This window comes from Passer domesticus, chromosome 10 (genome assembly GCF_036417665.1).
Source record: "Passer domesticus isolate bPasDom1 chromosome 10, bPasDom1.hap1, whole genome shotgun sequence".
NCBI classification, from domain to species: Eukaryota; Metazoa; Chordata; class Aves; order Passeriformes; family Passeridae; genus Passer; species Passer domesticus.
The window spans coordinates 40,364,543-40,369,904 of NC_087483.1; the positions used below are offsets into that span (position 1 = coordinate 40,364,543).

Below are 5,362 nucleotides of genomic sequence, written 5' to 3' on the forward strand. Positions count from 1 at the left end.
ATTTTTGGCACTACAGCCATAAACATAATATTGACTTCACTGCTGTTTGGTACCAGCAGTGGCTACAGAACTATGTTGTGCTGGATTTAGATTCTGAAAAGAACAGATCAGATTAAGGTGAAATCCTACCTGGAATTGTTTTGTGTCTCAGCACTGAGGGTAAATACTATAGCTCAGCTATAAACCAGGCAAAGTCAGTAGGGTGTGAATGGGTACAAACCCCATGGCTGGGCTGGGTTATGCTGGTTGTCAGAAAGGAGAATCCCCTTTCCAGGTTTGCTGTCGGGTTTTCCTGTGCTGCAGAGTCTGGAGGAATGGTGATGTCAGTATTGCCTTTTTCCTCCCTCCCAGTGCTCAATTCAGCACCTGAGCATCAAATTTGGGGTTATTTTATGTGTGCTGGGTTTGTCTTTTTCTCTCTGTGGGTTGTGGCAGCACAGGATGTCAGAAGAAAGAGCAGGGCCCCTGGAGACAGGGCAGATGTTTGATATGGGAATTTTTTTTTGTGTGTTGGAGCAGAAAAGGCTCAAAATTTTTTCTACCAACACTCGTAGCTGAGTCCGGGGCAGGAAGAAGCTCGTGGTGCAGTTTCACAGGCACGGCAGGGAGGAACAAAGCAGAGTTAGGTGGCAGCTCCAGAGGAGGTGTGATGCTGACCCACGCCAAACTGGGCTCGTGGACCCTGGCTGTGCAGCAGGGAAGCTCCCAGAGCTCCAGGCTCCAAAACAACCCTTGCATTTTCAGATTTGCTTTAATATCTGAATGGCATTTGGTCATTATCAGCTAGATCCTTTTATGCACACTCCCAGACATCTGTATTCTTTCCACTGAGTGCATTCTGAGCTATGAGAAGCTTTAGCAGAGGATCTCTCCTGACTGTCTAACCCTTCACAGGAGTGCTCATGGCTCTGTGGAACAGCATTTCAGGGCAGGATGCACCCCAGCTTCCCACCCTGCACCCTTGGGATGTGCCTCTGCACCTCCACAGCTTCACCTATTCCCTCCCATCCATCTTCCCTGCAGCACACACCAGGCTGGATGATAAAATAAAGCTTTTTCCAAAGGTTTATTAAGCAAGACGTAAGGTCAGGCTTTTAGCTGGAAGGCTGGAAACGAAAGGTTACAAGCAAAACAAATACAAACACAATCCCAGCCTAAGCTTAAACAACTGGATTCCTTTTCAATTGCTTGGTCTGGTTTCTCAGATCCTGGAGACACACTGCAGCTGTTGGGATTTGAAGCATCCTAACTTCTGCCCTGAGTCCCGGTACTGGGAGGAGGCACAGGCAGCTTGGCTTCCCTCCTCTTCCTCAGTTTGCTGCAGCTCCTGGGGCACACTGAAACTCTTCTGGTTTGAGAAAAGACCTGATTTTTGGTGGAATGACCCTGCTGTGGTCACAGCATGTAGGCAGTGTGTGTTTCCTCCTCCTACCCCTCACCTCTTTGGGCAGCACCAGAGCAGATCTGGGTGCTCCCACCTTGGTTTTGAGGTGCTCATAAAGGCATTTGGGGATGCTGGTGCCTTCAGCCCCATTTCAGTTCCTCATTCCCACCTCTGGGGCTGCCTGCTGGCCATGCTCACCCATCCTTGCTTCTAACATCCAGGTATGGAGTAATTCCTGCAGCATCCCTCTTGCTTGCTGTGTGGGACCCACCCAGGGATGTGCACTGCTCTGCCACCCCCGGAGGGGTTCTGGCACCAAAACTGGAAGAAAGGATGAAGTTAATTACATTTTCAGCTTGTTTATGAAGACTGATTAGGGCAGAAAGTTGTAGTGAGGACAATGAAATAACCCAGGTGAGCTTTGTGCCTGTCTGGGAATGTTGCACCACCTTGGATGATGATGCCCTGATTTAAATTTGTCACAGCCCTACTCTGAAGCACAGATCAATAAAACAGAAAAAAAAAAAAAAAAAAAACACAGAGAAGGAGAGCTAAATTGTGGGAAGAAAAAAAACCAAAGAAAGTCACCCTCCCATCAAATCACAATCTAATGGAAACATCTTGGATAGTTAATTCTAATAATTCTTTCAAAGCAGCTGACACATTTGGGATTTTACTGTAACCCTTCTGCCATCAAGAGCTTGGGGCCCTATTGGCATCCAGCATCAGTTTTGAGGTCTGTACCCCTGGGATTTGTCTGCCAGGGTGCACCAGGAAGCACAGCAGGTCTCAAAACCAAAAAGTATTAATGAGTGGATAATTGCCCACCTTGTAATAATTTACTGGGAACCTGATACTTTTATTGTTTGTCACAAACAACTCCATGGTGTAATAATATAGGAAGTATCATTGGTGCTATAAAAAAGTGATGGTGCAAATTACACTTCTTTCTGCTGAATGGTGCTAAATAGCAGGGAGTTCCCATTCTTCTATTGCCAGGATTTTGATAATTGTAGATGTGCATTTGCAGGGATCAATTGATAATTTGGATTACATGCCATCAATATTTCATTTTCTCTATATTTTTAAATGAAAGGAAGAAGCCCAATTTCACAGTGGTAAGATTAAAAAAAGAATCTCATTTTGTTTTCCTGTCTGCTGTTAAGGAAGAAAGCTCATTTCTTGCAGCATAAAGGGATATTAATGAATGCAAAGAGCATTTTCCATATTGCAGAATAAAATTTACTGTTCTAACCAAAGATATTTTATATAAATTAAGAGTTTGTTTAAAAAAAATCGAAAATGGGAACTCAATTCTAGACAACACTTAATTTAAACTAAGTGTTAAAATAAAAGCAATAACACTGAGAATAAATTAATGAACTACAATTAACTATATTTACAATAAGTGGTTTGGTTGGAAACACCTATTCCCTGCACTGATAAAATAAAACCTGCATTCTGCAAAAGCTGAAATAAGTTAAATGAAGATGCTTTTAACAAGGTTATTACTTAAGCAGTGACAGGTTTACAGATTTTAGCACCATTGGGTTTTCACAGGAGCTGCAGCAAGTGCTAAAATAACACACACCTTCAGGTTCATTAAATTCACCAGTGTGATGAAATAACTGATATTTTTCTATATTACTATAGTGCCTCAAAGAACTGGCTATAAATAAGATACACTAATAACAACTGTTTGCAGTGCTAAAACAATAAAATAATTCTTCCAGGCTTATATGCAAAGGAAAAAATAAGTGTAAGGCAGACTGTTAGCAGAGTTATATCTGGTGGCTTTAATTCTACTGGTGCCATGCCTTCAGCCATTTACTTATCATAGAAATGCCCTATAAAATGTTTTATCACTCATTGTGGCAGGAAGAAATTTGTTTAAAGGCTACATAAAGAGGGGGCTCCCGTCCCGAAATGCTCTCTAATCTGGTGTTTATTGGAGCATTTCTGAAGCCCAGCTATGCGAAGAACTGATTTTTAAAAAGGAGCATTTCAGATGGTAGTAAATCCCACATTATGCCCTGTTTGGGAAAGAACCAATGCTGGGGGAAAAGAAGCAGATTTCTAATAAATCAATGGAGTGTGGCCTTTGGAGACCTGGGAGGCATATGGACAGTAATAGAGTATCCCAGGTTGTTCCGTGAACGATTCCATCTGGATGAGGGCTCGGTGTTATTCGCAGCCTCCTTCTCCCCTAAAACACCTCCGATCTCCCCCGCAGCCCCTCTCTCAAATGTCAGACCACCTGGGATCCGCAGCTGTCGGGCTGAAAGCGGAGCTGCCGGCGCGGCCGCGGCCCCGCTGCCGTCGGGGGAACGGGGGAGTCGGGCCTTGCACCGGCTGTGGCGTCCAACCCTTCTGTGCAAAAATATGGCTCTCATGTCTTTATATAGAGTGTCCTGTTGCCAGCAGGACAAAGGGGAATGGCTTCAGGATGCAGGTCAGGTTTGGGTTAGAGATTAAGAAGAAATGTGTTGCTCAGAGGGTGGGGAGGCCCTGGCGCAGGTTGGCCAGAGAAGCTGGGCCTGTCCCATCCCTGGAAGTGTTCTAGGCCCAGCTTGGATGAGGCTTGGAGCAACACGGTCTGGTGGAACGTGTCCCTGCCCATGGCAGGAGGTTGGAATTGGATGAATTTTGATGTCCCTTCCACCGCAACCTGTTCTCATTCCATGATTCTGTGTATATATATAAACACACGTGTTTAAATGTATCTTTGCACACCTAAGCAGTTGGAATAACTGCAGCGCCTGGGTTTGGTCTCCATGTGGGTACTCTCCCCTCCATGCTAATTAAGACGTAAAGTCACTTTGTTGCAGTCAGAGAGTCTAAAACACGGGTTAATAGGGTTAATCAACCCCACGATATCACAGGCTTGCTTCAACTGTATCTTTCCTCTGAGCAATTTGCAATTGTGTTCTCTGGTAGGATCATAGAATCACAGACTGGTTTGGGATGGAAGGGACCTTAAACTCATTTTGTTCCATTCTCTGCCATGGCCAGGGACACATTCTATAGACCAGGTTGCTCCAAGCAACATCCAACCTGGCCTTGAATAAAAACTATGTAACATGGTCCTGGAGGAGGGTTTGGGGTGAGTTTGGCAGTGTTACATTAACAGTTCTGTTTGATGATTTTAGAAGGCTTTTCCAGCCCTGATGATTCCGTCACTCTGTGATCTGTAGGCTGCTGCTTTGCTCACCCTTAGGGAAGAGTGTGCAGCCCACCATGCTCCAGAGACACTGCTGAGTGAAGGAACTGCGGGGTGCACATCTCAGGTAAACAAGAGCACATTGCACCTGGGAAAAAACCTTTTGATTTCTCTACTTTGTTTATAACTCCCTTGTAACATCTCTCTGAGAAGAGCAATAGGACCATTTTATTGGTGAATATGCAGAGCCACAGCAATATTAAATGATTCCGAGGCCTTCGACACAAAGGAGCTGTTACTGGCCCATAAATGAAAAAGATGTTTTTCATTACAAGTCCTTTATCTCAGGAGTTTCCCTCCCACCTGGAATTTACACAGCTCACACTGATCTTTTGGAGCTATCAATCCATCTAGATATTTTGTAAACTGCAGGAAACTTTGGGAGCAAGTTAGGTTTGAGTGCCTGGTGTTATTAATAATTTATGCTCCATGCGAGAAGAAAATTGATCCAAAGCATCCTGGAGAGGCCAATCCATGCTGCCTCTGTGATCAGCTGAGACACAAATTAAATGTGAGGAATGAATGGAAATATATCGTGGAGAAAAGCTGCACAGACCCATTCCAAGCCAGGAGGTGTAGAGCTGGTGAGGGCTGTCAAAGGGAAGAGCATGTTGTCCTTTGAAGCCCGGTCATGGAGACAAGGATGTGGGAAAAGGTCCTGCAGCAAAAAGTGGTCAAAAGTTCTTAAGAGGAGGACGAGAGCAGCTCTGTTTCCTGAAGGCAGCATTCCAGATCAAACAGACCTTTGTGGAAATGTT

The 5,362-nt window shown here is 44.5% G+C and overlaps 1 long non-coding RNA gene across 2 annotated transcripts; it reads right to left on the bottom strand.

Annotated features, from left to right (window-relative positions):
• Positions 1-1,047: 1,047 nt before the first annotated feature.
• LOC135309249 (uncharacterized) lies at positions 1,048-4,653 on the bottom strand. 2 transcript variants are annotated; one of them, XR_010369557.1, is made up of 2 exons: positions 4,118-4,653; positions 1,048-1,705 (listed from the first exon to the last, which is right to left on the bottom strand). It is a non-coding gene; the product is annotated as an uncharacterized LOC135309249 (long non-coding RNA). The 2 variants fall into 2 exon arrangements; XR_010369556.1 differs by lacking the exon at positions 4,118-4,653 and adding an exon at positions 3,642-3,720.
• Between the last annotated feature and the right edge of the window lie 709 nt (positions 4,654-5,362).